The sequence below is a fragment of the Dermacentor silvarum genome, chromosome 8, assembly GCF_013339745.2.
Source record: "Dermacentor silvarum isolate Dsil-2018 chromosome 8, BIME_Dsil_1.4, whole genome shotgun sequence".
Lineage (NCBI taxonomy): Eukaryota > Metazoa > Arthropoda > Arachnida > Ixodida > Ixodidae > Dermacentor > Dermacentor silvarum.
In genome coordinates this window covers 64,767,112-64,776,177 of record NC_051161.1, presented here as the reverse complement: position 1 = coordinate 64,776,177, position 9,066 = coordinate 64,767,112, and positions in this window count along the sequence as shown.

The following is a 9,066-nucleotide window of genomic DNA, read 5'->3' as shown; positions in this document are numbered from 1 at the left end:
TTCTGAAAGCGATCTTGAGTAGGGAGATATGCGATGGATGTCGTACCAGAAAAAAAAGGCCCAAATGGTGTTCGAATAGCCTGTTCGCTTCCAGAAGAGTCCCGAAAATGTAATGGAATCCAAGCTCACGTATCAATATGGCCGGCAACAATGTCCTTGTCGTAACAAGCACGATAAACACTGGGCATTCGCTAACGTTGCTGCGTTTAACTCGATTTCCAGAAGCACGGCGTACGAATGATCCCAGCCAGCGCTCTCACTCTTTTCTTCGACGAGACGGCATTTCTTACGATTAGAGCACTTTCACGTCACCCCAACCATGGTGGAGCTACAGAAACCGACACTGCTAGAAAAAAAAAAAAAAACGAAAGAAAATAAGGTCGCTCGAACGTAGACGGAACTGTCTCGAAGAAAAATCGCCCCTTGTATACGCATGCATGAACCGGGAGCCCATTAAATTGATTGCCCCCAATCAGGCTCGCGGAACGCCGGACTCTTCTTCCTCGCGCTGGCCGCACACTGACAGGCACGCGCCTGGCGCGGCGCTACTCCGATAACCATACCGGTCGGACGGCTCCGGCAATTACTGGCCGCTCGGCTCACGAGCGAGCGCATCTTCTTTCGAACCGGCTCCCGGCGGTGCGAGGCGCTCGCGCCACAACCGCGGTGCCTTGTTAGCCCGCACGCGCGAGTATTATACCATCCTGCGGCGATCGATCTTTTGCTCGCGCTCTCGCTTTCGTTTTAGCGCTTTTGTGCTCTGTCTGTCTGTCTGTCTGTCTCTCTCTCTCTGTGTGTGTGTGTGTTATCTTATGTGAATGGATCAGCGAACTATCATCTAAGTTATCTTGTTCATATCGTAAGTCCCCTCGTCATCCCACTATCCCGATATAGTCCCATTCGCCCGTCCGCCAACAACACAGAAAAGATGAATCCTATAGACTGTCATGTACAACGCTTGCTTGCCTGACTATTGACGACGATGACGACGACAATAGTGATAGCACAAGGTGCCCTCCCCTCTGTGCCCATTCTGTGGAGAAGATGAAACAATAGATCATTTTTTTTTCATATTCTGCCGCCGTTTTTCTTCTTTAAGGAAAAATATTCTAGAATCAAAATTTACACAGCTTGGTTTAAGCTTTTCTATTCTAAATATCCTTTCTTTAGGAGCCTCCTCTCTTGGAAAGTGCCACAGGGATATTTGCTCAGCCGTGGAGGAATTTATAAGTGCTTCAAATAGATTTTCTTGAATTCTTAAATATTTTATTTTTGTTCATTTTCTCCAGTTAGCTTTGCCGATTTTAGTATTAAAAAAGATTGCCTAATTCCATCCAAATCCTGGCCAATCTCCCGCAGTGGGTATGCGCCATCAGATAAGGCATACCATACCATACTATACCGCAAGCTGCAACAACGACCTCGATAGTTGTTTTTCCTGTGCCTACGCGGTTTCCTACTGTTTCTCACTATTTCATATTTATTTTATTTGGTGATTAAAATTACATCCTTACCCTGACGACACGGTGGTGATAATTTCTCGCAATACGTGTCCAGCAGAAAAGAGCCCACAGAAACTACAGATGTAAGAGTAGTAGAACGAGGGAGAGATTTGGCCTCTAAAAATGCATTCCCGATGGTCTACAGTGAGAATGATTACATAGAGCGTAATCTATCACTTAGCGCACGTAGAGAAAATGGAACCGTGGTTCTAATTAAAAACAGAGGAAAAAATAAAACATTTCCTCCAGGAAGTTACGCGCCGCGTGATAGCGAGCAAACACCGCCCTGTAGCGCCGAGTACATTAAACTTCCTGCCACTTTCCGCCCACCCGTCGAAACTGAAAACCGAAAAATTAACGCAAAGCGGTTGCTCTCAATTGCAATCGATGTTCGACGATTACTCTTGCAGTACGAATAGAGCGGGACATTAATCGAGGACATCTTACGAGGCGCCGAAACTCAGCGGCCGTTCTCACAGAAAAGCAGGCTCCTTTCTGATCGCATTTGCGCGCCTTGACATGTTCTGTGCCTTAGATTTCGATGAACATGAGCTTTCATGGCAAACACAGCTGGTTCATTAGATTACAGTTGTGTAAGCCTCTTTTCCAGTATGAAGGAATAAAAACGGGCACTTATCGCACCCTTGTAGTACCCGGATGGATTCGCCCTCAAATTGAGAGCGTTTGTGCGCCTACAACGTAAGTTATCAATTTTGGAACAACAGCGCCTCAGCGATGCATAACGTACTACGCAGATACGCATTTACGTGGCTCAGGAATATATTTTAGTGAATATAAAGTGAATAGAATAAATCGATAGAGTTTAAATATGAAAAAGAAAACTCAAGGCGTTAGAGTACACAGTAAAAAACGGGTAATTAGTTTGCTTCGTTAAATGGGGCACTTAACACGATCCTCCAATAATAAGGATGTGAGAGACGTGAGATAAGGAAGCAAGAGGTACAATTCCTCTATCATAACGTATACCGGGATACTGGCGTCACAAAGCTGGTCGCATCACAACGCTGGTCGGTCGACTGTCCCAACGCCCAGTAACGTGAATGTGTATACATGAGTTTTAGTAAGTGAGTACCATGCCAAGCCTTTCATGGTAGTTTTGTAAAACTGCTTCTGAGTTTCTTTATGTATATTACTGTCCATTCTAAGCGATAATATGTGTTATTATGTACTGGTAATGTTTCTTTACGCTTTCTTCTTTGGTTACAAGTTACAAGGTTTTCTATTGTAACTTTTTTTTTCTGTTCCCTTCTCCATTATTTCTGTTTTTATTCTTTCCTTGGTCGGGGGACATTCACTGAAGAGTCTGACAGTCGCGATTCCCGTCGCCTTTCCCTTTCCTTTCGTAATCAGAATAAATTACTACTACTACTACTACTACTTCTACTATTACTACTACTACTACTACTACTACTACTACTACTACTACTACTACTACTACTACTACTACTACTACTACTACTACTACTACTACTACTTCTACTACTACTACTACTACTACTACTACTACTACTACTACTACTACTACTACTACTACTAGTATTAATAATAATACTAACACTGCAATTACTACCATCACCATCACTCACCACGAGAACCACCAGACGTAGCTACGCGTGGATTGATTGTACCAAATTCTTAGCCAATGATGAGCTGTAGAAAGGTTGTTTTATATCAACGACCGTATGGAAACTGTATGCAGGCCATTATTTTGCCTCTAACAAGGGACGCAGCGACGACTGTGACCGACCAAGTCAAAAAGTATGGTGTACTCTTTAAGCGTGATACATACTTTTCTTACCCAATAATTTCTGCGCCATGAGCTGAAAACGTGGATGTACATGCAGATCTCTGGCAGAATGCAAATCCAGGGCCAGTTATTTATGTGTGTCCAGACGCAGCTGTTGCCACTGCGCTGAGAACAACAGCAAACAAGAACCAATGCACGACCTCCGACCCACGTCACCCGTCTCACTTGATTAAGGAAGTCGTGTGACAACGTGCACATGAACGCCTGCGAAATCGAAAGAGATGTCGATGTGCACGGTGGCCGTTTGTTATTATGTATTGTTTCCTGTAATTAGATTACCGCGCAGGGTCGCGTTATTTTTAGCCAACGCGAATTCGTCGCACATTTAAAAGTACAACCTCGAAAAGTCGGATATCTTCGCGGACTGTCTCCTTTCTCTGTGGAACCTTCGGGCTCAAGGGGACGTTTATTGGAGTATAGTGCAACAAGACGCGTGACGGGGCGTGTAAACGCGATCGAATGTATTCCACTCTGTCCGTCGCCGCTTCTCCTGAGCCCGAGGAGAGTTGGGGTATCCGCCGCACTTCCGAGTTGCGGCAATTGAATCGCAATTCAAAGGAACTCCACACGCCTTCCTTGGCTCGCCTTATACGAGCCGCTGGATGATGCAGCGGCAAAACGTCCCGCGAATGCCGCTCGTGCGAATGCGCCGCTACCGACCTCTCCAGTCAGGCGTCTCCGATTAGGCCACTGATCTGAACCGAAAGAGGCGAAGGCAAAGAAAAAGAGACACCAAACAAATAACGACAAAAACTGAAAGCTTGGAGGTAGCTATACCCGCAAGCACGCATCCATTGAACGTATCAGAGTTACGTTTATTTTTTTACTGCTGTTGTTCTTCTTCCTCTGTCGCTTTCTCTCTTTGAATCGGAGGATCGTGCGGTATAAGAAAGTTGCTGTGGCGTGCGCTAAGAATATTCATTCTACCGGATCGCCGTGCGCGGTAGCTCCCGCGTGTGAGGAAATCAGTGCGGTGGCCGGCGCGGCACGTCCGTCCTGCCCTCGCCAGAGAGATTTCGGTCCTTATATATACGCTGTGATACGCCTAGTCGTGATCGGCCGTGATCAGTTTCTATTATTTGTCCATCTGCGTATAGGGTTGCGCTTTATCCTGCTGCGATTAGATTTGCACCTCTTCTTGCGCGGCTATTTCGGGTGGCAAAGAGCGTTTTTTTCTGCGGATGGACGCGGCGGCCCGAAGGAACGGTTCCTCCTCGACCTCTCGCTCTCTTGCAAGATAACTTTGGCGCGTATCGTCGGGTATCGACGCATGACAAATTTTTCTTTTGCCGGCTTCCTGTATACACTCTCCGACCGTTGCACGACTTCATGGCACGTGCTTTTAAAATATCGAAAAAGTGACGTATATCTGAAAGGGGGGGTTAATGGAGCGATTTTATATTGCAATTTTTCTTGTCGCGTTTAGTCAGTGATCCGAACAAAGCTCCGCCTATATAGGCTGTCACCCGAATAGACCGGTCGTAAGCGGGGGATGAAGAGAAGGGAATAGAGATGAGTAAATGGAATCGTTACATTACATGGTACATTCTGTCAATAAGAAAAAAAAAGAAAGCGAAAAACGACCCTACATTTGGTTTACGTTGATTCTGGTTATTGCAGCGCCGCCAATAGTTCGTATCCCGGGAGATCTCGTGAAATGTGAAACCTCCCCCCACCCCCCCCCCCCGTACTTCCATATGTTTAAATTCAACCAGAGCAGTAGCATCTACTATATGAAGTAAGCACCAGTATACCTGTAATAGTGGGAATTTCGCGCACTTTGTGTACTAACTTACCACAAAGTACTGATATTGATAAACAACCGCTTTTGATGGTAGAGGTTGATCATTCTGCTAACAACTGAGTGTAACGGTTAATGAAAAAAAAAAAGTTTTTTTTTCGCCTTTCCTTCATCATATATATAACGTATTGCGACTTCAGCAAGCGTAAATAGGAGCACACCTCGCAAGGCTAACAAGAAAAAGCGTCCTGGTTAAGGTACCGATTTGCAAAAGTTGAGAGTTCTGTCAAAATCACAGTTCTAACTCCGATTTTCAAGCCTTGATGAGATCGAGCTTGAGATCTACGGTTGCGAGCAAATCGGAGGCGACAGAATACGTACGAGTACTTGTGTATACCGTTTTTTGCTTGTCATAACGCTTATTCTCGCTAACATCTCGCCGGAATTGCTGTGCATACCTAGACCGTGTTTCGCTATACCGCGTTCCCTATCTCTCTTGTTCATTACGTTCTGGGTGCATGTGACCCACCGCGGTGGCTCAGTTAGCTATAGGCGTTGCGCTGCAGAGCACTAGGTCGCGGGATCGACTCCCGGCCGTGGCGGCCGCATTTCGATGGGGGCGAAATTTAAAAAAACGCCCGTGTGCTTGCGTTGTGGTGCACGTTAAAGAACCCCAGGTGGTCAAAATTAATCCAGAGCCTTCCACTATGGCGTGCCTCATAATCATAACGGGTTTTGGCACGTAAAACTCCAGAAAGAAGATGGGTACGTGTGCATTAAGAACTGTTTTCTAGGAACTCCTTTGTGGGCGGGTAGATAATGGATCGTTATATCTGTCACTATGCGAGAGTTCTCATTCATGCGTTGAAACTGTTCGTGCACAGTCAAAGTGAACGTCCATCTATTGTGTCGGCATAGTGGGTTGGGAAGGTAGAGAGGCTGCAAAAACTATCTAACGCAGTGCAGGCGCGTCGAAAACGCAAGCAGTGGCATTGCGTGCAAACGCTGTTCGCATCTAGGAACGCATTCAACGCGTTCCTGTGCACTTCGACCCCGTGGAAGCGCAGTCTCTGTCCTACAGGGAGCGCAGCAGGCACAGAACTCCCGGCGTGCACAGTGACACTGCACTGGGTCGTCGCACCGCAGCCGCCGTGGCCGAGAAATGCCTATAAAGCTCGCTGCCCTGATTGCACCGTTATCGACCCTGGCACGTACCTTTTGCCAAAACACGCCTGGGTCGCATTCATCACACTCCCGTGCCGTCTCATTAACTTCATCTGCGCTGCCGAAGTGATTCTTCGTACTTGGTTTCCCGCAAAATGCATGCAGCATCGTGTTACGCTTTAGTTGATCTCAGCAAGGGAAGAGCCGAATGGTCAGAGCTCTTCACATTATAACAGCAGGCGTTTAACGCAGGCGCTTTTGCAAATTTGAGCTTTTTCTGTAAGGACTATAGGTAGCGCCAAAGGGCACCGACCAATCGGAAACGTTATTTGCGAACAGTTTTGTGAAGTCGGTGATAAACTCTTGGCTGCTACACTGCTGCATGCTTCTGGTGAGGCGGTCCGTGGGAGCAAGGAACAGCTCCTGGCGGTGGTGCCGCCGCCTGATAAGAACGTCGTATTTCACAGATATCCGACGCGCGTTCGCGCGCATAATGCGCCCCCTCCCGAGCTTGCGTGTTGTTGGCCCCAGCGCCTACTAGACGCGTCGGGCAAGCAGCGCCAACCCTTCGACCCAGTGACCCCGCCCGCACCGCGGGTGGATGTGGAATTCTCCAATAAACCAGTCACTCGCTACTGAGCGCGCCGCCGGCGCAACTCAGCCCAACGCGTGACAAAGCAACGTCTTCAGGCACAGCGGGGGACCAACGCACCTTGCTGACACCCCCGTTGTTTTGGGGTATAGCCTCCTCTCCAACGTGAGAGCGCAACCACCGAGGCAATGCCGAAAAGTTGTGCGTAGTTATTCCGATGAACATCTCCGGCTCGTCGGCATTGCGGCCCGTGTATGTGTGTTTTCAACGAGCGACGTTCTTCCCTGACCTCGTAAGTAGCGTAGCGTGTTGACCTGTGGAAACACTGAGTGTAATAAGTGCGTGGCTTGGAGGTGCTCACGATAGGCTCAGATATAGGTGACAACGTGCAATAATTTGTTTAAGTTTTCGTCTGGCCCTTGTGCATACATCATATGCCAGTTTTAGTGACTTTTGGGCGCATATCGTAACCGAACGTCAGCCAAGAACAGCTATAGTTCTGGACTATATCTGAACCGTTTTGGGATATTAGTAACTGAGCTCTAAGGACGAAGGACGGGGAAAGACATAACAAAGGCGCTGTGTTGTGTACGCGTATTTCGCCGTCCATCGCCCTTAGAGCGCTGTCGCTATAATCTCCTAAAATGTACGAACTCCACAGCTCTCGCTTGTTCAGCAGTAATTTAACCGTGTGCCAACAACGAGCATGCTACCCCTATTCAGACGGTACTTCGCACGTACTTGATACACCGACTGCAATGCTGATAATCTTCATATGGAGGAATACTTAACAAGCTACCATCATTTTGTGTACAGAAGAGGCAACACAAAAGTGGTCTCCCCTATCGTCAGCACAGAAGATGATGCACTTACTTTGCACATCTGGGCAGTGCGAAAAACTACAACAATTTCAAGTGTGCTTTTTGATGATGATGATGATGATGATGATGATGATGATGATGATGATGTTGTTGTTGTTGTTGTTGTTGTTGTTGTTGTTGTTGTTGTTGTTGTTGTTGTTGTTGTTGTTGTTGTTGTTGTTGTTGTTGTTGTTGTTGTTGTTGTTGTACTCTCTTTACCATCTATTATATTCTTTTCGCCTCCCCCAGTTCGGGCTAGGAATCTAGCGCGACCCAATGGACCAAAATAAAGTTTTTACATCCATCCATCCATCCCCCAGTGCAAGGCAGCAAAGCGGATGGACCCATCTGATAAGCCTCCCCGGGTTTCCTTCATTCTTTCTTATCTGTGCACTATTTACTGAGACTGAAAGCCTTTAAGAAAACCAGCACCTACGTCGTTGTTGTATATGTACATTCCTTTTTTTTTTGGTCATTATAACCTATCAGCACGCTTTTTGGTACCCTTGAATCCTTCTCCCAGAGTAACAGGCCAAGGCACACTATAGCTCAGGCCGACGCACCTGCGTTTTTTAATATAACTCGTCTCTCCATTGGCGCCGGTAGTGACATATTCGTTCGGCTACCGGCAATAAGTAATTTCGCGCGGAAGAGCAAACGTCTAGAAACCTTTCGAACGATGTAGTCGAAACGCCGCAGCTTCTCCGATCAGTTAATGTACGAGCTAGCTTTATTATGTATGCGTGTCCCTCTGAGTCTAGGTGCTGTTTGTGTGTTTAAGTGATCACCGTGCACGCATAACATGATTATCATCCAGCACCTGGAGTAGTACACCAGGCCATCAGCCAGGCTGGTATCTCCGGCTTATAATTAAAACGCCTGCGTCCGTCTTTCTCTCCCTCTCTTCAGACGTATACGTTAGACCTCTTCATCGTTCCTGTGTCGGACGAATGTACGTCGCACACTATTAAAATACGTGACTATGCTTTGTTTCAAGGTAACTAGACCCTGTAGCGGAAGCTGAACCGAGCATAAGCCGATCGCATGCGTACCATGCGCTGCCTCACGTCCTCAGCAGACATACATCATCTGTCTATTTACAGCCTCGAAAAGTCTAGATCACTAGAGCGGACACGATTCAATGACCATATCGCATTTTCTTCATTGGCTTGAGCGTCGAATCTTCTACGTTATCACCATAATCGTGCATTCGGAAGATAACATTCAAGTAGGACGGAGCAAACATAATCGTTGCATTGCTCCGGTCCAGCGCAGGCTTCGTAGCATCCACTATAAGCACCATCGGGGTAGGAACGGAGTATAGTTCTGCCGGAGCGCAGTGCAGTAATCTTTCTGTTGCTTTATGTACACTGAGATGC